At 48.7% G+C, this 26734-nt stretch overlaps 1 protein-coding gene across 10 annotated transcripts in view; it reads right to left on the bottom strand.

Moving 5' to 3' along the window:
* Positions 1–26734, bottom strand: part of SLC8A3 (solute carrier family 8 member A3) — a 99926-nt gene that overhangs the window by 22494 nt on the left and 50698 nt on the right. The window lies entirely within an intron of this gene.

Consider the following 26734-nt stretch of genomic DNA (forward strand, 5'->3'; position numbering starts at 1 on the left):
AGGCTGGAACCACATTTTTTAAATGAAAAGCCAGCTCTGCCCATAGTGCCCTTCCCTCGCCCCAGCACAGCTGTCCCTCCAACAGAGGGTCAGCACCACCACTGCACCTCCGCCTCCCCTCGCTCCCTGCCCAGCCCCAGTGCTCAGATCGGCCCCTGGTGCATTTTGCCCAAAACCAGTCTCGGCTGTGGATGGCAAGGATGAGAACAGCAGGACTGGCAATCGTGGCGCCTGGAGAAATAGCTCCAGGCTTCAAATGATGGCATGCCTCAGTTTCCCTAAGCTGAGCTGCTGCTGCCTGTGTGCTCACAGGGAAGTCAGTCTGCCTGACTGGGGAAAGGACTGACACACCACAAGCCTTTCTGTCTTAAGCACAGACGTTAAACACACGCAGTGTCTTTGGCCCCATAGCGCTTCAGAGACTAAGCAGCCCAGCCCTGAATCCTGGGGACACTGCAACCCACACCACTGCCAGCAGCCCCCTGAAAATCACCATTTCGTAGTGGGAAATGTGAGGATTGGCTGACTTTCATTGCTGCAGCTTGCATTCCTACTGATATCATTACTGACCCCAAAATTATCCAGTTCCCCTACAATTTGACTCGTTTAAGTCATAATTTCTTCTATGCTCTGACGGGAAATCCCATTCCCTGCGCTGGCTCTTGTTTTGAGACATCTTTCAAATGATGGCATACAGGACAGGGAGAAGAGTTTGAACACCCCCTGCTATATCCATCAGTGTATGAATATGCAAGAAAAATCACCTCTGATTCTTTAAGCTAAATCAGCTTTATTTTTGCCCGTGCTTACTCTAACAATATCCTGCAGTAATGCCAGCAAGCCTCCTTTCCCTTCTCTAGACCCTTTCAATCTTCTCTAATCCAGCCTGAAGGATGTAGGATTTTAAATGATAGGTCTCTGGTGTAAATGTTGGTGTTCTGCTAAGACTTCATCACAATGATTTCATTGCATTTCCTTTGGAGAGGTTGACTGAATTTTGCTTTTGAACCAGATGTTGTCTGGGCCCCTGGTACTTTGCAAAGCTTTTTCAATTTGCTGAATTAAATCTACATCTGATTCATAGCTCTGATCTCTTTCTTGCTCTCATACTACAAAACAGAAGGTGGGATTTTCAAAAGCAGCCAGTGCTTCCTGAACGTGGGTTGTTTTTTAAAATCCCATTCATAATTACTATTGCTTACAGTTTTCCACCCCAGGAGCCCCATATTACTCGGTACCTGCAACAAGACTTGTCTCCAGAAGCTAAGCCATTCTAAAGATTCATGCAATGCATATTGAGCACGCACACTATTTGAGTTCGGTTTCATACAGCAACTTTCTTTTTATGAGGTGGCTCTCCCATTCCCATCAGTAGTGTGTGCACACGCCAAAGCAGGGGAGAAATACTCGTTTAATGAGAATGTGTGCATGGCAGATGATCTCCACGACTGTGCTCTGTGCGTGGAAAGCCTGATTTCACACAATCCACTTGTCTGCACAATGCACACGCAGAGCTGTGGACTAAAGAAATAATGACTCGCTGCGTGCCCATTTTGTTAACTACAGAGAGCTCTACGCAGCACACTAAGTAGTCCCACAGCAATGAGACTTCCTTGTAGTGGGGTCTTATTTAATATTACAAAAAAAAAAACAAACCAACAGTCAAGAATGAGAAAGAAAATGCAGTGGGGACCATACAGAGGATGCACAATATAATGCTGACTTTGTAAAAAGAAGTCCCCTGTGGTTCGTGGCTAGTACCTGCCTGACCTCCCGTGGAGCCCACCCTGCCCAAGCTCTCCATCCCACAGGAGCAATAGGACAACACCTCAGGTTCAGTCTGGCTGCACAAACAGCTTTACCTCCCTTGCATGCCGTGGGCATAATTAACCCAGGCAGGACTGGAGCACTGTATCCTTTAAACAAAACTCAAAGCCCAGCTCTCTCCTGATCCCTCTTTTTCCACTGGCAAAGCAGTGAGGTTCAACAGTGATCCAAAGGTGAGGGATGCTCAGAAGAGAAAATCTCATTTGCACAGGTACCCCCTGCCTCGTGATGGTTGGTTCTCAAGGAAACGACTGAGATTTGAGCGATGTTGCCATTGTTTGGGCTTGGTTGGGATTCAGCCTGCCACAGGGGAGAAGGAAAAAAAAAAAACCACCAACAATACCTTTGCTAGAAAAAGAAGCAAACTTTAGCTGTTCTAGGAAAGGCTGAGGGAAACAAGACAAGCATTCAGATTTTCTCTTCTGTGTACAGAGAAACAGATGTTCAAGTTTTGCTCTGATATAAAAGGCCAAGTTGAAGGCAGAAACACCTCGGGATAGCTGGTAAAACCTCTGTATGAGCATAACCAATCCCCTGAGCTCCTAGACCAGCTCAGCTGCAAACTGGATCATCTCCGCACCCTCAGGCCTTACACGGCTTTTCGAAAAAGGGTATCTGAATTTGGTGACCAATCCCAGTAAACTGATGTTTAACCCCTTGCTACAAGCAATAGGGAGAAAAAGAACTTTTACCTGGCGCGTTCCCAAAGGAGCTGGGGACGCAGGCTGTGTGCCTGAGCTCAGTGGCTCCATTCACCTACACGTGGATCAGGCCAGGGTCACCTCCATCGGCTTTGTCCCGCTCACCGCCCTAGACCAGAGCTGAAGTTGCCCAGCATGCCACCGATGGGGAATATCTGGCCTTTCACTGGGACTTTGCAGCAGGGTAAGAGCAGCTCGCAGGGCTGCTGCTTGGCCTGCAAGGAGTGGGGCTGCGCTCGCTTCCTCGCGGGGAAGTGCCCTTCTCTCAGCTGCCTCGTGTGCCTGTGACCGTCACCGCAGAAAGGTCACCGCTGACGGAGGGTGGCTGTGGTGTCCCAGGCTTTGCAGCTTCTCCAGCCACCGAGAGCATTTCTCTCCCCTCCCTGATGGGATCTTCAGTGCGCCTTGCTCAGCCGAGCAGCTTTCGCTCCCCGGTCTGACGGCCCTGCAGTGGGAAAGGACACTTGCCATCCTCCCCCTTCCTCTCCGACAGCTCCGTTGCAGCCCTGATGTACCTCAGACAGCTCAGAAGCAGATAACAACAAAAGCCATCCAAAAGCCTGTCATAGAAATCAACCGCCTTCATTAAATGCCTCCTGGAGCTGCAAACCCCAAAGCTCCAGGACCGGTACCAAGCCACAGCATAGTTCAACCTCAGCCCCCGCATTAGATAAATCTGCGGAAAGAGCTCTTTAATTTAGACCTCAGTGGTGCTTTCAGCAGACCAAGCAATGCTTTCAGTTTGTAATGGCATGGGTAACATCCTTCTCCGTGTGTGCCTGCAGGTCAGACAGGGCCTGGCAGGGACCACCTCCAGCAGCACCGAACCGTGCTTTCCTGCCACCAAGAGCCCTCAGATGGTGCCAGCCCGGGCTCTCCTGTAAACACGCACTGAAAAATAATCACTGTTTTTAAAAGTTAGGGATGGGAAAGCTCCCCTGGGGAGCAACATTAAGAGTGAGATTTCCCTGAGTAAGCAACAGAAGATGAAATGGATAGACATCCATCTTCTCCTAAAGGACTTTGCACACATGATGTTGCTAAATTCCCTGTCTGGGAAGTACAGAAGATAATCTACAAAATCATTTTATTTGACAACACGTCCGCTTCCAACACATAAGGCAACAACTGGATGGTTATTTGATTAATGTGCTAGAAAATATTGAGTCTCTCTCTGTGTGGAGACTCTCATTTGCAGGAATTATTGCAGAGGAGGTTAAGAGGATGTGTCTGCATGACTTTGGAATGTGAAATAAGGCTCAGCTCTGAAAACAGCGTAAGTCAGGAAATGTCACATAGAGTATACCATTGAAACAGGCAGGGTTGTGCAAGGGCAGGATTTACAGTCCCCGGTGGGATGCTGTTAGCCAGGATGGAAAGCAGCCAGGACAGCAAGGTAAACATCCCTAGGACAGTGAGAAGTCCTGGGAGATCTTCAGTAACTCATTAAAGTGAATCATTAGTGCACACACCTTGGATCAAGCCGTGGTGTTCTTGCTGCACCTCAGTATACCCAAATTCTCACCTGACATGCTGTGGGTACAGGTTCCTGCACCATGAATTTCAAAGCATGTGGTGCCATTCTGACTCTTCCCCAGAGCTCAGCACACGACTGCTGGCACCGGGCTGGGTTTTCAACACGAAACTACGGATAGGACCCATTCTCCCTGCCAGAAGATCTCATTGAGAAGTCCTGCAGCAGAAACGCTGACTAAGTAAGATGTCAGAACATGAGGCAAACCAGAGGGGATTAAATAAGGCTATGTATAGTGGGGAGCTGTCTTTGCCCAGCTCATTAGGAGGCAGATATTTAACAGAACAACATGACAGTGCTGGCAGAGAAGGTGAAGAAGACAGCAAGAGGAGCCCTAATATGATGCACATGGTCACAGAGAGCTGCGCATCAAGTAATCCAGGCTGGGACAAGCTGAGCCATTTCGAAGCAAAGGATTATACTGTCACATAGCAACAGATAAAGACAGGAGGTGTTTGAGGGGGAAAAGCATTAGATCCCAGAGCAGATCGAGTTCAAGGTCACCAAGGAAATGATGAGTGATCATACTGTCAACAGGAAATCAAGGTAATTTAGGAATCTATCCAGACCGAGATCAAGATAGACAGGGAGCACACTGGGCTTCAGTCTATGCTCACGAAAGGAGATTTTTGGCTTCCATGGCAATTACTGAGAAAGGGGACAGGTTTTGAAAGACGCAGCTGCTGCCACCAGGGGTGGTCAGTTTGCTTTAGCAGCCAGGTCAGAACTCAAGGTGCCTCTAAGGTCAGAGCAGACCTTGGTACCAATTACCTAAGCGGATAGCCACAGGACAGACAAAGTGTCAGGATAGAGTTTCAGGCAGATCACTGATGTACAAGTTGCTGATGTATGAGTTACAGAAGAACCGGTGCTAGTGTAGAAGCTGGAGATGAGCCACTGTGGGCCAGCTTCCAGGAACTAGCTGGGTCATTCATGAGGACCTTGGAGGAGCAGCTGTGCAAGAGCCCCCCTCTGTGCAGCAAGCACACGAGGAACAGCCTGGACAGTTGCACTACTGGACCAGTCTGCTGTAAAGTGCCACGGAAGCCCCCTAGAAAAGGGATTTTTTCTCTTTTGTCTTCAAGTTGGTCTTGGGTAACCAGATAGTAACTGGTTATAGTTTTATTACTACAATAGGGTTCTCTGCAGTGCTAATCATTACATGACCTGTGCATTTCTCCGGGCAATGCTGAGGCCATCCAAGTCACTCGATACCCTGTGACTCAGTTTCTATATCCACGCGGTGGCTGTGATCCTGATTTCTCACAGGGATTCGATAGGGGACAGTCACCATTTGCAGAGCATTTGAGCTCCACATTTGGATGATGTTACAGTGACTCGTGAGGAATAACTTTGCTTGGAAGGGGAGGGGAAATAGACCTTTGGCACTGTGTCAAGGAGGAATCCCTATGCCTTGGCTGTCCCTCCTCACACAGGGATGGAAGGAGGCTGCAGCACAGAGGCAGCGGGGCTGAGGAACTTCCCCACACCTTGGAGCTGGGACCTGCACAGGCAACCTACAGTCCTGGTGCTCCCCTGTCCTGGGCAGTAACCCTATTTTGTGTACAGCACACAAGCACTTTCTCAAGGGCAGCCCAGTCCAACCCCTGCATGCCTTTCCCTGCCTGCCCCGGGGGGGGACTGCACAACCAGGGACCCCAGGAACTCCTTCCTGCCAGCTGCTGGCAACACAGAGTTTGGTCACATTGCACCACATCTTGGTGAGGGATAAAGGAGGAAATATTGACACAAAAGTGATTTCCCTTTGTGTATTCCCTGTGTAATCTTGGCTAATTAGTGAATTGGCTCATGTTTCAATTAGGACTATTGAAAATGCCTTAGCATAGCTGACACATGATAATTAAAGGGACATAGTCAAGACTGCATCCACTTTTTAAAAGTCTTTATTCGTATTAGAAAACTTTTAAGTGCTACCAGTAAAAGACTTACAGCAATAGCTAGTGAAAAAAAAATAAAGCCAAAATAAAATGTAAGATGCCCATTATCCTTCCTGCATCCTGAATAGAAAAACTGGCAAGCACTTTTTGGCTGTGCCCAACTTCACCTTCCAGTCTGTGTTTATTTCCTGCCACAACAGCACAGCCCTCACTTCCCACTGCCATGTGACGGGATATAAAAGGCTGCCAAATTCACATGACTGTTTCACACCTAGTTTGTACCAGTGCAAACGACTGTACAGGCAATAAGAAATCAGAGCTGATAAGTTACAGGCAGGTGAGCCCATTAAGCACTGTCATCTCTTGCAAACAAATACTGAAGAACCCCATATATTTAGCACAACTCAAGAGATGCAGTATATCCACATGTGTCAGCCACAGGATCAGCACTGGAAATGTTGAATAGTAAACATCTCACACTCAACTCTGAAGCCCTGGAAGAGATGGAAAATGCATACAGGGCAGGCACAACAAAATGCTCTGGGACCTCCTTAGCATAGCCAGCTCTGCCAGATGAGCACATTTCCAAAGCACTCTTTATTTCACTTTGTTCAACATGATAAAATTCTCTAATATGGAGGGTTCCTCACAGAAAGATGCCACAATTTGCATTTAAGAATTACTGCAAAGAAGCAAAGAACAGGGTAACATGGTTTGTTGGACTCCCCTACCAGCAGCTGATCAGCTGAGTTATTTGTTTGGTTATACAAACATAACAGCCCAGCTCCACAGGTGTTTTTCTTTATTTGGTTTAATAAAACTATTTCTATATTAAACCTTTTGAAGGCTCAGCTATAATCTTAAAGATCCCCTAGAAAACAAACAATGAAAACCACTGGGCTGATTTGTGCCTCGCCTTCCAGACTGCTGGCTCTGACCACTCCAGTGCCTGTGCCCAGACACGAGCGGGCTCTTGCCTGGCCTGCTGTAGGTCAGCTTCTTCATGCTGACCCTGCAAGATTTGGTGCTTCAGGGCCAGGAGAGAGCAGACAGTCTCGGCAGCCTGTGGAGCTTATTTGTTGAGGTCTGTACAATAAGCTCTTGTCTTGTACAAGTAGTAATTCGACTTGGCAGTCCATGAAGCCAGCCACTTCTGGTGGGTATCAGCCTGGTGTAGGTGCAAAGCAGTGCCAGGGCCCTGGGCAGGAGCATTTCTCTTCTCCCAGACTTGGGCTGCTTCCCAGGGGAACAGCTTTTCTGAGATGATGATGTGCCCTTTTTCCTCTTAGAAAGGGATTTTTGAGAGGAGCAAAACCCCAGCCACAATTCCACTCTGGTCACACAGTAGAAAATTTTAGAAAAATTAGAGGGTGGAGAAAGAAGGGAGACAACACATTCCTTACTAAAGGCCTTTGAAGGCAGGCTGGCCATCTCAGAGTGCCTTGAGCTGGTCGCGAGGCAAACTGGTCCCCAAATTCAGCTGGGAGCGACCCCAGCCCACCAAGGCGCTCCTGAGTCCCACCTCCTTACCGGCTGGTGTTAGCAGCCCGGTGCTTCCAGCTGTCGCCCTTGGTTTTAGGCTTTTAGCTGAAGGCATGGAGATTTGGAAGCTATATTTAGATGTCTTCTCTATTCTTCAGCAACAGGGTTGCCATGGAGATGCTGGCAAGGACGAGAAGGTGGGGATGAAGGGGGAGAGGAAGTTGGGGAATGAGAAGTGCCAGATTCAGAACAGCACTCATCAGCACAGGGAGGCTTTAAGCTCCTTGTAGGGCAAAAACTGCCAAAACCTGCTAGCTGAAATGGTCCCCCCAGCACTGCCAATGGCACGGGTCTGCCCTGCATCACTCGGTGCTGTTGTGGCAGGTTTAAATGTGCCCTGTGGGCGCTGATAGCCACCTGCACACCCAGGACATCCACCCGAGACATGCTCAGGATAGCCAGCCGTGTTCTCCTCTCTGGGCACAGCTCTGAGGGCTGCAGGCCACCCACTGCTGGCTGCAGCCCAGCTGAGCTCTGCGTAACTTCTTCCATCTCTCTTCAGCATTCAGTTCTGTGAACTCCCAGATACGCAGAAACCTTTCGTTATAGGGTTGCCAGAACCAGGCCTGTAATGCCACGTGGCACCCCAGCAGAGACACTAGCCCCTGTTGCCTGAGGGCCAAAGCCAGCCCACCGTGAGCTCCACTCAAGTTTTGCTGGCTGCTGTGCTGCATTACAAGCTCATATCGATTCTGCACCAACTGCTCAGGTGGGAAAGAGACAGGAAAATTGATTTATAAAGCTCTGATGAAGGGACAACATCATGTAACGTGTCCCAGTCCGGCTTGGTAACTGAAGAACAGAGAGCTGAGAGTTGTGGAAATGCCACAGCAGCTATTTCTGGTAGCCGGGCTATCAGCAGAGAGGGTCAGCCCCAGCCTGCCCTGCCCCAGATGAGATGCCAAGGGACTCGGGCTCCAGCTGCCACACGTGCAGATACGACACTGGTGAAAGTGTTACAGAGGTGTGCAGTCACAGGCTGGGAAGAGACTGGACAACTACAAGCCCTTCATGCTCAGAAACTTGGGAAAAGAAAGTCTTCCCTCGCAAGCTGCTATTGCCACAGGGCAACCTCTGGGCATCAGCCTCACACGTCCTTCCTTCCTTCCCTCCCTCCCTCCCCACGCAGAGCACGCAGTGCTTCCAGCCCAGCGGGGCAGTGCTCAGCCCAGCCATTTGAGTTGCTCTACATTCAACGGAGCAGCAAGGCAGCAATCTGTAGGAAATTAATGAGCTGCAAACAACGCTGTTCAGCTGCCAGCCTGCAACGAGCCTGCCCTGCATGCTGCAGATAGAATTATTATATACGAACAAAAGGAACTGGAGCCGGATCCCGGATGCTTTGGCTCCGGTCACAGGCTCCTTGTGACCAAGATAAGGGACATCACACCAAATTGCCACAGCAACATCACAGTTACACATCCAACCATCACACAGAGCCAATATATTGCATCTTTATCCAAGGCAATGTGCATTTGGCCAGGCTCACTGTCTCCTTTTTTCCCCCTCTTCTATGGCAATGAAAACAGGGCAGAGGATACCCAGTTACAGCGTTTCATTTCACTCTTTGGGACTGTTTTCATTCTATTTCTTACCTAATAACAACACACAGAAAACACAAAAGGGGGCCACTTGTTAGCTCCTGCGAGCTAAACGCAGGTTCCCTGGAGGGGGCCAGCCCTGCTGGGCTTGTAGTGATGGGCCTCTTCCTCCAGCATCCAGAGCTTTTAACCATAAAAAAGCCCCCTCCTTATTCAAAAATTGAATAAAAAATGTCATCAGTCACCTTTGCAGTGAACAAGGGTGTTTCAGAAGGATTAAATCCAGCAGCAGGACACCCTTGAAGCCTTGCCTCATTTTCCAGATGCCCCTGCTTCCACTCCCAAAGGGCAGTGATGTCAGACACCGCTGTGCCTCCCACAACCAGTCCTCCTGCAGGACAGCCTGGCTCCCTGAGGGATGGGAACAAGCGCTGCATGCTGGCATGGCCAGATCAAACAGACCCAACAGACTACAGCCTGCACAGCCCTCAGCCACCCAACCGGCCTCCTTTAATCAACACAATCATCATCTTACTGCTATAATTACCGCCACAGCACTTAGTCCCCTCTCAGCCTTCACATGTGGATCCTGTTTTGTGCGAAGTGCTTTTGCCAAACCCTTCTGACCAATCCACATCAGAGACAGCCTGAACTCCTCCCAGGGTCCCTGGCTGACAGGCAGGAGTCTCCTCCTGCCCTTTCTGCCTCGTGGCAAAAGTTAGCACCAAGGCCCTTAGTTCTTCAGAAGAACTTGCCAAAGATGCTCCTGGAACTTCATCCAAACTTGCTCCTCAACTCTCATTCCCCTTCTTGCTGAGTTCCCCTATTACAAGTCCCTCAGACACCTGGACCTTAATCTATGATGCTGTCTTCTCCCTTTCAAGTTTTGGAGGCACTGAACAATTGTTTGACTTGACCAACCTCCAGCTTCTGCCCTGACAAAGCCCAGCCTGATCCACTTTGGTGTCCATCCCATCAAACTTCCACTGAACCTGGGGGCTGCAGGCTGGTCTCACACACTTCTCACCATCTGGTTAGAACCATAACCATTATCAACTGGAAAAAATAACAATTCTCCCAGTACTGGTCTTTCGCCCAGATCAATGGCACACACAGCACCATCTACTCCCAACATCAGCAAATACCTCCAGGGGTTTTCTGACATGGCACAGCTGCCTTTAGCTGGAGCTCTGAAAGCTGAAACCTCAAGCAGACCTCTGCAAGGAATCCCTTGTGCTTTCTGTGTTGCCTAATTATCTCCCCTTTTGCCTTCCAAGCCCTTTCATCTTAAAAGATAACTCCCTGACTCTGTGAAGTGTCTTTCCCATTGTAGGTCCTAGAAGACTCTTTTTTTTAGAACTTGAAATAGCAAGATAAAGAGTTTCCAAAGAGAATCAAAAAGGCAGGCTTGATCCCCCCCCCCCCCAAGCTGATTTTGATATTTCCCCCCCGCCCCCCGAAAGGAGGTACCAGCCAGCCCTCTGCCCAGCTGGAACATTGCTGGGCAGCAGTGCATTGGTGCCTGCACCTCACGCCCACCCTGCCCCAGCCTCAGCTCTCTTCCAGCTCAGTTCACCCATGCCCTGCAGTGTCAGCGCTCCTACAAGGATGCTGCTGTACGCTGGGGAGGCTGTCAGGAGCGGGAGCCTTCTGCTCTGTCTGTCTGCTTATCCGAGTGTCTGTTTGTGTTTATCAGCAGCTCATGCTAGTTTTCAAACCCTCCCTGCCACCAACCTCCCTCCCTGCTTCCCCAGCCACCCCAAAAGGTGCTGGAGCAAAAACGTATTCTGAGAAGTAAATTGTAAATGGTAAATGTCCCCGACAGCTGATCCTGATCAGCCACAGACCAGGCCTGAACACATGCCCCGTTAGGCTGAGGCTCTCCCGGTGCTGTGCACGGGTAAGCCACATTTATCTCTGCTCTCCAGAAGCAGAACTGAAGCGGAGAGGATATCAAAGACGTGCTCAGCTCCACATGCAGCAGGCGACTAGAGCAGCCGAGGACAGCACACAAGCGATGCCCAGGGCTGGCCGTGCCTCCCCCACGGGGAACACCCTCACGCCTGCAGCCGCTGCCTATTTCTGTCCTCTGACCCATTCACAGAAGCCTCACCAGCGCTCAGAGGCTGCAAGGTCACAACGAGAAGTGCTGAGAGCCCTCCAGGTCCCTAACCCTCCTTGGTGGGGCCCCACTCACTGGCTCAGGGGCTGTAACTCGGAGATGGGACCAGAGCAAGAGCCAGAGGAAGACATTGAGGGCTTCCTGAAGCAGTCTGAGCAGCCCACTCTCGTTCTACTCAAGCTGTGTAAGACTCAAAATCATGATGCTGCCCAGGCAAAATACCACTTGCCCTATACTCACATCGAGACTAACGGCAAGTTGTGCTTCCAGTGGACACTGCAAGAGTAGAGGAAAGCCTGTGAGCCAGAGCCTCTGGCTTCTTCATTGTCCTAATGGTGAGAAGGGTTTGCAGAGCCAGCCTTGAAAGTAACTCCCTATGGAGGGCTTAGAGATGGTCTACAGCAGAAATAGCCTGCAGCTGCAAAAGTTGGCTTTGTCAGGCCTACAGAGAACCAGGTCACATCCCATTTTCAGCAAATTAGAAATAATCTCCCCTTCTCCTCTTTTTTTTTTTTTTAAATATATTTACCAGTTGGTGCCTCCTGCGGAGACAGAAATTTAGAAATCTGCAACTGTGGAAAAAGCTAAAAAAACCCCTCAACTTCTAATGGTATTGCCATCTCTTTAAGAAGCAACGATAGTAAGTCCCCACCAGCCCTTGGAGCTTCAGACACAGCTCTGCCTGTCCATGGGACTGTACGGGATGGCAGCGTTGGACTCGGCTTTAATTTTAGCCCAACTGCTCCAGATCAAATTTTCACAGCCTTTGAAGAAAGAAATGGCTTTTATTAGAGACAAGAGTTATTGGTTTACAGGCAAGCTGGACTCTTTCTTTCCCATGCCTCAGCACAAATCACAGTTTTGCAGGCTAAACAAGGCTCTCCTGGCCATCTGTGAGACCCACGGAAGTCTGAAAGATTGCCCAGGTGTAATTCAGGATAAAATCTGGTTTATGGAGCATTTAGCACTGCTGAGATTCAGTGCTCTGAGAGAGAGGGGGAGAGAGTGGGAGAGCCTAGCAAGCATTTTGAGCCAAGAAATGCTCACAGTGCTGACAGACACCAAAACCTGTTTTTTTTTCCTCCCCTCCTTCCAGCACCAACAAATCCGATTTGAAGTGACCGAGAGGGAACACGTGGAGTTCTTTTTACAGTAAGCGCAGATTTCAGATCATTCAGTCTGGTTCCTCGAGTAGGAACTCAAATTCAGCCCTTCCAAAGCAGATTTGGGCAAGGCTAGGTTCACCCTGAGCATCTGTGGCACCACGTAGCTGTTTCCTCCTTTTCGGGTGCAACGCTTTCCCCAGAAATACTCACAGCTGGAATGGCAGGGCTGTTCTTCAGCTGAGCTCGGATGAGTTCCTTCCTGCCCCTCCAGGTTCTAAGGTTTAGCTCAAGTCAAGCGAGATTTGCTATTTTCAGCCTAACCTAACCAGACCCTGTCACTTGAAGCCACCGGCACTGTGCAGAACTGCCCCAAAGGCTTCTTCAGCCCCGAAACAGCTCACCCCGCGCTCATCCCTACCAGCAGCAGGGGCTGCAGAGGACTGCCAGACCCCTCGATGGGGGCACATCTTTTGGACAGGGGCAGTCCCACCCAGGGTGCTGCTCCCACCACGGTGAGCCATAAGGCACACCAACCACCCGCTGGCCGAGGTCTGAGCAGCAGCCACCCCTCTCATCCACAACCACCGCTGGCTAAAAATACAGCCTGAGCCCCAGCCCGGCGAGATGTAAATTTAATGAGACTTCCATGGCAACGAGCCTCATCGGAGGGGCTGCTGGTGGGGAGAGAGGCTCCTCGGCCAGGCAGAGCAGCACGGCGGGATGCTCGCGGCGGTCAGGTGCCAGGTTTTTTCCTCGCCGGTATTAATAAAAACCTTTGAGCGTTCAGTTCAGTTAGCTGCAGCCAAAGAGGCAGTCTGTGTAGTGTTTTTAATGGACAAACCTGCATCTATTTCTGTCATGAGGATAAATATTTACTAGTCAGCCTTAATTAAACTCAATCACCCACGGGCAGAAATGTTAAAATAGGGATAAATCAAAGAGCCTGTTTCAGCCTACCAATGCTATAAAAATCCTTTTAGGTAAAGACTTGCTCCTGCCATAGCTCACAAAATACAGTGTTAGAACTGGCCGATACAGACCTGAGGATAGCTAAGGTCATGAAGGAAGTAACATTGGTATTTCATGGATGATGTCCTCTGTGCCAGTGCAGGGGAAGGAAAAAAAAAAAACCACCCACCACTGTTGATGAAAATCTGGGATAAAAAGATGCTGTAAGCCTGGCTTTCAAAGAAGAATAAAACAGATTATTGCTTCTTGCTCTTCATATTGATCCTCCTACTTTGTGTGTAAGAGTAAGGATAGGTGCTGGCCACAATCCCACTTTGATGTGCATAGCTCTAGGCATTACATCAGCAGGGGACCGCCTGTGGCTGATGGGTGTTTAGGGATCCATGGATTATTTCTGCAAAATGCAGAAAGTACTTCAGAAAAGCTAGCCTCTTACCAGTCAGTTAAATTTGCTATTCAGGGGGGTGACGGCATCACTGGAAAACAGTCACAGGGTCACAAATCAAAGTCCTTGTTTCCATTATAAATGTGCAGTATTTTTGCAAAATGCAGATTTTGTAGGTGCTTTTCTTATTTACTTGTACCCAGACGCTACTTCCTATTGAAGGACCAAGAAATTGAAGCAACTCAAAAAAAAAAGCTAAGTATTAGCATTTTCACCTTGTTGATGAGAAACTGAGGCAGGAGAAAAGGGGATACCCAGCCTCTGGTCAAATTTAAGCATTTGGTACTGGGAACAAAAAAAAAAAAACACATCAAGGCCCTCAGAATTGTAGCTTTTTACTGAAAACCCCGGCAAAAATCAAGTGCCCCCCAAAATCAAGCACCCCAGCTAGGCACCCTAGCACAAATTTAAGCCCGTATTTCTGACTGCTAGAAACAAGCATAGCTTCCTATTTCTTTTGACTCAGCTCCTCATATTCAGGTACCCTTCAATTCAGAGAAGCCTGCCCAGCATCCTTCTCCACACTGAATAAACCATTCCCGTTAATGTGAGACATCATCACTTGGAGGCACCTAACCCTCGTATAAGCTGATTTTGTATACATTAGCTCCCATCAGTTACATCTCTCCTGATGAAACAAGCTCTCATCCTGTTGTAAACCTGCTGAAACACAATGTGAAGCATTTCACCAACTATAATAGAAAATGATCTCTCTGCCCCATGGAAAGCGCCTGCTGCTAGGATGGAACACAGCACGTGTTAACCTACACATGGCACAGAGACTGACGGTCTCAGTTGGTCCCAAACTCATTGCCCCACTGAGATCTGAAATAAATAAGCAAACCTCGAGGCTCTGTATGCCCTTCTCTGCGGTGAGGAGATGAAGGTGCAAAGGAGGAGCTATCACAGCATCTCCTTGACATCTCCTAAGAAGACACCACCACGTGGTCCTTGTTCCCTCTGCCAATGTCCTCCTTTGCCAACCCTTTCCCCACTTGTAAAATGGGAACAAGTGCTCCTTTGCCTCTGAAGCATATCATAAGCACGAATGCACCACTGTTTCAAAACAATTCCATGTTATGGAGGAGAGAGTGCTTGAAACGTGTAAATAAATAGAAGCAAGGTTTTTAAGGAAAGGTAATGTGTTTTACTAGCTCATCTAATATTTCTGTATGAGCTTCTGAGCATAAGGGATTTGTGCCTAAGATGTGCTCGGTTTGAAAACTGGGATTTCTTGTTAAGCCTGTAAAAAGGTTTGCATCAACTCAAATTGCCTTTTCCTGGGAACTCACACCAATCAGCTGGGCTCATATTTCCTCTCCCTAGAGACTTTGCCACTCATATCCTTAGGCCATCACAGTTTACAACAACATAAATAGCTAATTAACTTTTTACTTAAAAGTAAGAAAGCAATCAAGCTGGCATCCTCATCAGCTTCTAGAAACACTTCAGCTTTCCACCACAGCTCAGACAAGATGCAGCCTGAAATGTTTGCTGCCACGGTAGGGAAGGCAGCATGTTCTGGGTACTGACAGAGGGATGCTTTGCCCTACAATCACTTGACTTGCTACACAATACAATATAGCCTGGTAAAGCAGTAACTTATAGGAAACGGTAACTTATAGGAAAGCAGGGTTCCCAGGAACACATCTCCCAAAGCATCATCTCTTGTGTCTGTCCTCCTTCAGCCACGCTGCCAAGCACTTGTTTCCAGACAGACTGGAAATCATGGTTTACACAAAATAAGGTAGCTCCTTTTTTGTCCCCAAAGCTACTCTCACAAGCTTTGTGGGTGGGTTGCTTTCACGCTTCACAGTAAGGCAGATGGTTCTGGCAGGTTTCCATCTCACCAAGCAGCTCAGACACCTGGCCTCAGACACCCTCCCCACCTTTATTTTTTTCTTTTTAAGATGTTCTCTTCCTTTCCAAGATTTTTCCTTAGGGATGCTGTTAGCTGGGCTGTATTCCTTGATGTCAGTCCCCTCTCCCCTCCCTGCAGTTGAGGCTCTCTGGATCCCCAGGAGAACCGGTGCAGGACGAGCACAGAGGCAGGCAGGGAGCTGCAAGGGGGATGAAACTGTCAAGAGGGGACAAGCTCAGCTGCCATGGACCTTCTCTCCCTGCTGGCAGGAGAGCATCCTACAGTGCAACAGGGAGACAGAGACACATGGCACATAACCTGAAGGGGTTGGCTCAGCTCCTTAGTCGCTTCAGGACCCCCTACTGTGTCCCCAGCTCTCACAAACCAGGAGTCAGCAGATCTGTCACAAATAATAAAACCTAGCTGCGGACCCTTAGACCTCTGCTTGTTACAAATCATGAGCCCTGCTGGCGGAGCATGCAGGCATGCTGTGATTAGGAAGGGCACATCCATTTCTAGCAGTCTGGTCTCTCATAGGACCCTGACATCCATCCTAATGCCTTGCACAATTCCATGCATCCACTGCTGTGGACAGGGACCAAAAAGGAGCTAAGGCAGGAACCACAGCTCCCAGCAGTGCAAGCACCACTCAGCTCCTTCCCACATGGGAACAAGACCCTCTCCTAAACATGGGTTCCTGTAGACGGCAGCTAGCAATGGAAAAGGATGCCTGAACACTGCAATGCTCTGATGCCTCCAAACAGGCTGTCCAGAGGGATTTCAGTGGCTGAAACACCCACCCTATTAAAGCAGACACGGGCACGGCTCCCTATGGCTGTACCAGTCCATCAGGAAGGAAGGAAACCCTCTGAGCAAGGCCACGTTGACTCCTGGAAAGAAACCCCGTGTAGCCAGAACCACCAGAGTTAGAGCTGAACGTATTTAACAGGAGCATCTCCAAACCCACCAGCCAAGAACCAGACACCAGAGTGCACAAAGGGCACTGCTGAGCCTGGAGAACATGCTACGGTTTTGGACCACCTACAGATGTAGCTCTACAACTTCACAGCACTTAAACATCATAGTACGGGGGTGAGGAGGAGGAGTCAAGCTTTGCCTTGCATTTGGCTTGCTTTTCAAGAGCTCTTAAAACAAGAGAGAAGGGTTTTTTTGTTATCTTATGAATAGGCACACAATCTGGTGCACTGGCTGCAAATAGAAGTCTGTAGTAGATTACACCCTCCTAACAGCCTGTCATTACATTTGGGTCAGGCAACAGGAGAGGGAAAAAAAGGATAATAAAATCGTTGCACTTCATTTTTATTTATTTATTTTTCTAATACTCTGGATTTTATAGAACAAGATAGAGACGAAGCTTCTGTTAAAGCATGCTTAACAAGCACCTCTGGCCTGCATCTCACGCATAAGTGATTCTCTCATCTGAGTCCTGATCGTCTCTGGAGAACAACCTGCCAGAAGTACCAGAGGTGACAGATTTTCAGTGCATGTCTTGGATAAAAACCTACATTCTGCATAAGGTAGCTAAGAGCAGATGCCTAAACTGAGCCTCGCCTTATTACCCAAAATGAAGACAAATATAGGCAGAAGAGCCCTGTTAAATATTGTTTTGTGAAAGGGAATGAAAAATAGCTTCTGTGATGGAAGGGGAGGAAACCTCAAACAAAGACTACAGGAGCAACAGCAGAAAACCTACAGGCACGAGAAGCAGGATTTGGTCTAGGCAAAAATCTAGCAAAAACCATATGTTTGCTGACTCCAGCCTGCTAACTCTTGGGGTTAGGGGGCAAGGGGAACGTTTGCATCTGTTTTGTTTGTTTGTTTTTTAATGTAACTACTCAGGTTAAAAGGGGCACCATGTATCTATATCTTCAAAAGGAAAATCATCAGCTTGAAGCCCGAAAGAAGACAGTCCTAAAGGGCTTGTACCAGCTCCTGCATTCCTGTTGGTGGACCATGTTCCCTTCCCACCCTATGTCAGAAACCTAACCCTGCTCTGAGGTCATTTTCTGAAGAAACTGAACACAAACTCATGAAAGAGACCCTGTCTGTTTAGCTCAATGAGGTAAAAATAGCTCGCATAAGCACGGAGAAGTTGCATCCATTCCTACACACACAAGTAGCCTGCCACTGTCCCAAAGAGTAACTGGTTTGTCGCAAGGTGAGTCTGCAGTCTCTTGTCTCCTAGGCCCTGAAACAACAGGCTGCAGGGCTCAGTTTATTGCTCTGTCTGGTATCTTCTCATTTGGCTCTAATCCCCTCCAATATATATGCAATATTTCAAATGCTCTCGCAGAGGTTGGGCTCTTCTGAAGACCTGACATTTTTATGGCCCTGGCAAGCCATCCGTTTCTATTTAATTTAGTTCTCGACACAAATAAATGTATGCACAGAGATTTACATACGGGTAGACTAGCCAACGTTTTCAGGTTTGCATGCTGAGGGCTTCATCTTTACTGCAATCATCGCTGTAACTGTGGGTGCTGCTGAACTATTCATGCTGGCTATCACCAGCCAAACTGGGGGGTGCCACCAACACAGCCAGGGCAGCACAAAGCCCCTCACGGGCTACAAGCTACCTGAAAATCTGAGCAAAAGTGCATTGACTATATCGCTGTCCAAGCTATGCCAACTGTTTTAAAATTGTCTCAGGCCTCCTTCTACAAGCTACAGTCACAACACACAGAGAATTTAAATGCAAAATAGAGTTTTTAACCTTTTGGCACCCAACAGCCCCCCAGGTTCCTCCCTGTTCCTCACATCCACAGGCATCTTACCTTTGGTTGCCCGCTCTGGTTGGAGCTCCTCCAGACTATTCCCCAGAGGGCAGGGGAAGGGATGCCTGGGGCAGGCAGCAATTTATCCCCCTGCAGCTGGCACCAATTAGTTAAGGCAGCCCCACCTGCTCACAGCTGGGCTACAGGGTGAAAATCAGCTTCAACCTCCCCTCACCGGGCTGTAGTTGAACTCCCAGCGGGTGCTCTTTGGGTTGGTGTTTTCATTTCCTGACTGGGTATAAAATCCTTCCTTCACGGAGCTCTGTCATGGTCCCAAGCACAGAGCTTCACAGCTACAGGATAGATTTGGCTTTTCTCACTGGCAGCAATGCCAGGAAAGGGAAAAAGCAAAGGGAAAGAGCAGGCTCGGAAGGCTCGTGGCTACACGGAGGGTGGGTGTGTAAGTGGGTTCCTAGGAAAAGTGTTACGCTGGCTTAGAGAAAAGCAAGGAGATAGAACTCAGGCCCGGTCAACACACTGCCTTCCTCACCTGTATGAAGTCCCCTCAGCTGAGCCTGAGGCTCTGGACGTAACCAGGAAACCCTGCCAGTGTGAGCTGCCCTTCTCCTGGGGACCCGCTGGGCAGCAGCCATGCGTGGGACGCTGGGCTGGGTACCTTGTGACTGAGCTGGATGCTAAGATACCAAGCACACTAGCAGTGTGGGGTGCCACCCTACAAAGGAATAACCGTTACCCAAACAGCACCAAAAAAAAGTAATAGCAGCCTGTGATGTGCGAAAACTGACACAATCAGCGCGTGCAAGCTGATGCTTTGTCTGGGACTCGTGTAACAGTCTTTCAGGCTCAGGCTGATGACAGTAGTCAGGTCTCCGGCTGACGACTCGGTTACACCAGCCTGCGTGTATTTAATCAGCACATTGGGATGTATCTCCTTCAGTCTTGAATGCTCTTGCCGTGCCTCCTTCTTCTGTGTAGGCTGCCCCAATGCATAAACCCAAGGAACAGCTTTCCCCCTGCTCAGCTGATTCAATGACATGTCCACAGGGGAAAGAGGATTGGTGACCCCTATTCTGAGATGGATTAAACAACTGGCTGGACTTCCAAGAGCAGATTAAGGAAAATGACTTCCTATTCCTCTGTTCCAAAAGGAAAATATGACCTGCTTGTTATGAAGCCTGAAAATCACTGAGAGGAAAGTCAAACCTTGCACTCCTGGGATCTTGAACTAGAACAGCCAATGCAGAGTGGTAAAAGGATGCTAAATATTTCAGTGATTGAAAGAACACAAAGGCTAAGTTATTAAAAACCCATATGGCAGACAGTGGTTCTTGGACCGTGGTCTGTGGGGCACCAGTGGCCTGCAGAGCGTTCCTACACGGTCAGCAGAAGGGCTGCTGTCACAACAGCAAAGCATCTGTCACTTTTTAAGCAGTGACCTGCCTTGCTCTTTCTACTCCCGTCCAAGACTCACAGAGTTTCCCGAGACTATTTTTGACCAGCTGGGCTGACAGAGAGCCCAAGCCTGTCTGTCCGCACTAGGCAGCGGCTTCTCACGCAGCTCCTTTTGATGGCTGATTTGAAATGTGTAAAGGGAGCCATGAAAAATGCCAGGCAGAACACTATAAACCATGCAAGGAGTATCGTGGCTGATCTATGACAGGGTCTGTAAAGAAACTAAGAGAACATCATGTTGGGCAGGGTGGTCTAACCAGGAAGCCGTGCCCACTGCTCTGGATGGACGTTCACCACGTACTCTTCCTATGACGTTTGCTAACATTTCCTTTCTGGATAATTAGCCCCGGTATTGTATTTGCCTCAGGGAGGGAATGAGGTCAAGAACTGAGAGGCTGGAAGAGGAGGGGAAGATGATGGGCAAGTTAAAAATGTCAAGAGGATCTGCCCAGGGAAATCCCCTGCTGCCATCCTGGTGATGATTTTCAAAGGCAAAAGAAGAATTCCCAAACCCCTTCATTTTCAGCTTCCTTTGAAGATCTCCCTTGCGTGGTTATCTTGAATAGGTGCATATCTCTGATAGAAAAACCTGACCTGAAATCTTGTAAGAACAAGGTCTCCTGCGTTTCTTTAACTTCAGGGCCAGAAAATCCACATGAACAGCCTTCATCTACCCAGGGCCTGAAGTCTCCGAGTGCCTTCTAGCCGTTCATTAAGCAACGTGACTAACGCTTGTCACGTGTGCTTTGTTATCACTCATCCTCCCCGCAGGCTCTGCACGCAGAAGGCTCTGTGTGCAGTACAGAGCTTTGTCTCGGTAGGGTTTAGCGTTTTTCCTTTTTCAAGGTATGCTAGCCGCAGCAAGCTGCAGAAAGGTGCCTTGCATTTAGAGGGAGAGGCGGTGATGCCTGCGGATGTCCCTTGCTCCCTGGGGGAAGTCACTGCACTGCCCAGCACGAGCTGTGCCTGGCAGAGAAGATGTCCCAGTGCCTCGGCATTTACGGCTCCAGCCTGGGGAGAATTAACAATATCACAACAAAGTGTTATTGATTCCGAGCATGGGATTAGAGTCAAGGATGGCTCTTACTGGAAGGGAGGACACCTGTGCCTAACAAAGCAGAGAGATTCCAGGACACCTCACATACACCTGAGCATAACCTATGGTAGGCAAATCTCACTTGATGCCACCCTCAGCATATCAGAACAGGCCGGCTAAACACCAAGTGATCTGTCAGTCTCCTTCCTGATACATGTAGTTTTAAACCACGCATCGGAATGGGTAATATGTAAAGGGTTTTGCTTCTTTCTTCTCCATGTGGGGAAGCGACACGCTGAAAATCCCAGTTACTTTGATTTGGTGACCGGAGGCACTAGGTGACCTTATCTCTCCACCAATCTTCGCAGTGCCCTGTTTTCCCTCCCCCTCCGTGCTCAGGATCGCAGAGCAGTGCCTCTGGCACGCACAGTGAGTCAGCAGCCCGGCAACTCCTCTATCACGAAAATACCCCGTTCCCAGGCCCTCGCTGCTCTCAGCTTGGAGAGCGAGGCAGGGCACCCCAGCTTTGCCAAAGAAGTGCCCTACGAGGAGCCAGGCCCCCTAAGGCAGCCAGCATGCCAGTCATGACTGATGGACGTGGCCACGGGGCCCGCAGAGCAGAGATGAGCAGCCCTTCCTACGGCTCACAGAACCCTGTGGGTCTCACCAGGCGACAGTGGGATGGCCACACGATATTTCTCAGAAGTTGAAATCAGTCACTGAACGTTCTTTGTTTTTTTTTTGTTTTGTTGATTTTCTCAGCTAATGCTCCTGGGAGTAAAGTGTTAGCGTAGCAAGAAGGAAGGACTCTCTGAACTGCTGTTGCTAGCATCTGAACTAAACCCCACTCCTGAGATTTCAAAGGAGTTTCTTTGGATTTTTAACTTTTCACTGCTCTTTGCATTCTCACTTCTGGACAGTAAAAGGCCCAGCAGACTAGTGCTGTTTTCACAGTGTGCGTGTCGTGTTCAGCATCATAGTGGCAAGGCCAGGCCTCTTGAAGTGGAGTTCCAGACCCAGCCTCTCTGAAGAGGTCCGAACTTGTTTAAACACTCAAATTCTGGTGACAATTTTAATCAAATCCTTTGAGTCACCTTCAGGGCTCACTGCCTTTGTCCTGCGGTCAGGAGCATGCCTTTATGATGGCTGTGACTTTAGCCATAGCCAGCGGCTCTCTGCAGCCTCAGCAGCACTACCTGGTAAGGACCAAACCCGGTACTTCTGTATTTGCTTTGCATGGTAGCAGCTTGTTTCACAATAATGAGGCTTCTACTGTATTTCCATCATAGCTGAGCTGCCACGCTTCACTGGTCCTCTAATGAGGATGCTGGCACTTACGGGAAAGAGTGTATTTCTGAGAGAAGGTGGGCTGAACTCTGCTTTGTCACTGATGATGGTGGCGAGGCTCTTTGCCTACCTATTTTGACTTCCTCTACAAAGCCTGGATGCCTCTAAATAAGTTAAACCCCTGGAAAGACTCCTGTGGTTTCACCTCCTCTCCAGGCTGGCTGCCAGATCATGTCCTATAGTGGCCACTTACCTTCTCACCAAAGGAGATGCCACCAGGAAAGCACATTCTTGAGCACTTTGTATACGAGGTGTAGAGAGTCTCACAATAACATTTGTTCATGGGAATGTTAGCCACAGAATCACAGATACTACTTTTGAGTTATAAAGCAAAGCCCCCAGATAGCCAAACAAGCAGTTCATTTTTGTTCTGACGCTATCCATACAACAAAGTGTAGTGGGTTAATTAAAATGGGGTTCAAAATTTGATAGCCTTAAACTGGTGCAAACCATGGTAGAGATACTAAGTAGATCCTTGGCTTACACTTGTTTAAACAAACAACATAATCGGTTAAAAATTGTGCCTCGATGTACAAAGAAGCTACAAGGCTAATCTAATGAAGGTATCTAAATCCGCAAAAAGCAATAACCTGTTTAAGGGTTAGCTGTGCCAGATCTGACTGTTAATTGCCCTTTAAAGCTTAAATAACAGCATATTATGATCACTTTTAGTGGAAATGACTATATAAAACAAAAAATTAACATATCGCTGATTGCAGCACTATCAAGCTTTAAAGATCCAGACTGCACTTTGGAAATTCACATTGGACTCACAATTAAACTCTAAATATCCATCCCCTGCTGTAAATTCACACCTGAAATCAAATCTGTCAGTGGTAGGGAATTTAATGTGATCTTGTGACTCTCCCTGGTATTTGCTAGGATGCTGCACAGTATATTCTGGACAACATAATAAGCTGTGATATAACATCAGAGTCACACAGAAATGAGTAAGAAGCAATACGAGAGTCCATGAGCACCCTGATCCTTCTCTGTTGCCTGTGCTTTGAGTTATTCACATTCTGCAAGGGCAGAGAGATGATACCAATTTCTGCTTAGAAGCCTGAACCGTGGAGCGATAATTAGACGCTGAAGGTTAGTTTTAGTCCAGCACAGAGGTGAGTGCTGAGAAATCACCTAGCAAACTCCTATGGTCCTGCCTAGAGCGATGGGTGGGAAAGGAGGGAGAGATGCACACGGTGTTCAAGTACAAGCACCCCACATACGAACCTTTGGCAGCTCAAAAAAGCAGTCATCTACACACACGCCTACTCAGCCCCGTGGTGCAGCCTTAGAGATAGCAGGTAGTGCTTCTCTATAGTACAAATGATAGGTGTGGAGAAACACGGTTACGCATGCTAACAGAGTGTGCCAATACTGATACCCACACGCTTAAACATCATCCTCAGCAGGAGGCGCAGGATCTCCTGCCTGCCCACACTGCCTGCAGCAGGAGGGGACGTGATGCTGTGCCAACCTGCGGCACCTTCGGCTGCTGCATCAGGCACGGGTGGGGGAAAGAGAAGAGGAAGCCTTGTCCCCAGTGCCTACGTGAGACGAGTTTGGACAAATAAGGGTTATTACCAGTGCTGAGAAAAGAGTTCTCAGAGAACCTTTTCCTCCAGCCTTCACCTGAGATACCTGCCCAGCAGCAGACAGCACTCCTGCAGGTTCTTCCTCCCTCCTGCTGTTGTTCAGCTGGGAGCTTTTACAAAGATCACAGAGAGCCAAACCATGTCTCCTCCTGCACAAATGTTTCTAATTTGAAAGAGACAAAGAAGGTTTTGTACTGTGAGGAACAGAAGACTAAAATGTGCCCTTTATCCTGATGGTCTCCTTTCACTTGAGGAGCGGGCAGGCACTGGGGGAACAGGGCTCTGCTTTGAACATGTCCTCAGTCTCCCATAGAGTGGAGGTGCGTTCCCTAGATGCAGAGGCAACCCTACTGAAACTCATGGGACCACAGATCTCATGTGTTGATTCCTTATTTTAGAGTACAGATGCTTAGATGTGGATCCAGACCAGCCAGGTATGCCGGGCTGCTGGTCTCTGGGATGCTCACGTTGGATCAGCGTGTGACAACATCGGGTCACTGCAGCGTGAGACACCTCTGGCTCGTGCGGCACTGGACACAGCCACTGCTGTACACCTGGGCCAGGCACTGAGGGACACAACTGAGAATGCTCTCTGGAGCATTTGGCACCTAGAAAGCTAAAACAAACCAAACCAACAACCAAAAAAACAACCCTTAAAAATCCTCTTGTGAGCATCTCCCTCCTGGACATTTTTAGCTCTCATGAAATAAGCCTTTTCTGTAAAGATACTGATGACACGGCTGGTAAAATCCGTCCTTGAATATGGTCAAGGAAAACCATCAAAAGGCAGAAGAAGAAAAGTCATTTCCATGGGTTGCTTTGGTTGTTTCCACATCCCGCTGCTCAGGGCTGGGGCATGCTGCTCCACCTCCCTGCACCGCAAGCCGGCTGGTGAAACCTGCTGCGAGGGAGCAAGCTAGCAGCATCCCCAGAGGTCCTTCCCCAAAGAGCCATCCTCCAGAGCTTCAGCAGGGCCCCTCATCATCAAGGAGCCACTTTTCAGCTGAGGCTCTTGCCCTGGTCCCTGCCTGATCCACGCTGCAGGCAGTCTTCATGGCTTAGGTTTGACAGGACTCATCCCTGGCTTCCGAGGGTGATGTCCAGTTTGGGAGCATGGCAGTCTAAAGGTCAGTAAGGCATCCCAAAATGCCTTCAGGAAAACAGGACATTCAGAAAACACAGCTGTGTGAAATATCAGCGCTGCTGCACATCACCATGCTGGCTGCTTCTTGCTCACACCCAGGTAAACAAAAGCCAAGAGTGCACAGCCATTTCATTTTATTAATTAAAGTGACTGGCATTTATACAGCACCAAAGCACTTTGCAAATCTTAATTAAGCTTCGTAACGGCCCTGTGAGGTGAAACGTGTTCCCATTTTACAAACAGCAGAGAGAGAGACACAGCGAGGCAAGCAACCTGCCAACATGCTCAGGAGCTCGGTGGAAAAAAAAAAAATGGGAAAGACTCCAAGATCCTGCTCTTCCACCTCTTTCCCTTTCCCCTCCCCACGCCACCCCTCAGCATGGAGTGCCTTTAACTGTGACCAGACACCCCAGGGACCTCCAGCCCAGGCAGCCATGCATGGGCAGGAGTAGCGCCAGCCCAGAATGCTGAAGTGTTCTCCCATGCCTCAGAGATGCCTTAGGGATCTATAAAATTTTTATTATTTTTCATATATTGAAGCAGGTGGAGAATCTACAGCCAAGGCTTCAGTATGCCTCCAAAGTTCATTTCACGCCGCCCAGGGCCACTGATTTTTATTGCACTGGTGCTGGAGAAGACTAATACTGGGTGTCTGGGCACAGAGTTATTCCTCATGACAAATGTCCCCAGCAGCGAGCCGAGATGTGGCACCTCCATAAGCAGGAGACTCTGTCCTCAGCAGCCCGCCTGCTTTGTCCCTGGGGAGCCCAGACAGCAGTGGGGTGGTCAAAGTCTGGAGAAAAGGGAAACCCACCCCTTAAGATAGTGTTTTGGGGCGAGAGTCTATATGGTTTGGGGGAAGGAGGAGCGGGGAGCTGGCAGCTCGATGCTCTGCGTCCATCAGCCAGGATCTGTTCCCATCTCTCCTCGGGTGGGACCTTGCTCTGCGAGAGCTGTGCTGTGGGAGGGAACGTCTGCCTGAGGGAAACCAGCCTGACAGATATTTTGCACAAATAATTGAATTATTTTTAGATGCTCTACACATCCACTCCTAAGACAGCTAGCTACACTGAGATGAACAGATCTCACAGCCCCTTACTAATCCACTGAAACAGCTAATCTCCTTAACCCTTGTGACTCACGAATAATGGGAGATATGATTTCCTCTGAAGAGGCATTGCACCATGCTGCTTTTACCCAGGATGCTGTGACCAAACGAAGGAGACCTGCAGCAGGTTCTTTTGTTTGTTTTGGAAGGGAAAGGAGGGGCCAGAAGCAATGATGTGGGGAAGCACTCTTACAGCAGGGACTTCTCCTTCCTTTCCTCCTTTGCTGCTTCTTGCAGCGTGACATATGTACAGGCATGATTCATCCCTGCCAAAACAGAACGGGGTCATCAGCACTCATCCCAAAAGCAAGATAGCTGGGTTGAGGGAGGAAAGGTTATTCTCCAAGCATTTCTAAGAGCCCCCAGCTTAAAAATAAAATAAAATAAAAAAGGCTTGGTTTGGCTGAGCATGGAAAAGAAACCTCTTGCAGTCACCTGTTTTTCTTTGGCTTTTCAGTACTTTCACTGAACAATCTGAGGTGTCTCATTTTGAAAGACAGCTCTCAGTGCTCTGCATGTATCCCTCACACTCAGCTCTGCCTTCACCACACACTACAGCAAGGGTAGGGTCTCATTCCCAAAGGCTGTATCGCTGCCGTTTTGTCTACAACGTGCAGTTTTACAGACCTGACATTTAAAGTGTATGAATTGAAATAAACCTTTGAGATAAACAGCACAGGGAAAAAGAACCCCTAAATACATGCACATACAGGTTCACCCGAAGCTCAAGGGAGGTAGGGGCTGTATCGC

The sequence above is a fragment of the Anser anser genome (assembly GCF_964211835.1).
Source record: "Anser anser genome assembly, chromosome: 5".
Classification (NCBI taxonomy): Eukaryota; Metazoa; Chordata; class Aves; order Anseriformes; family Anatidae; genus Anser; species Anser anser.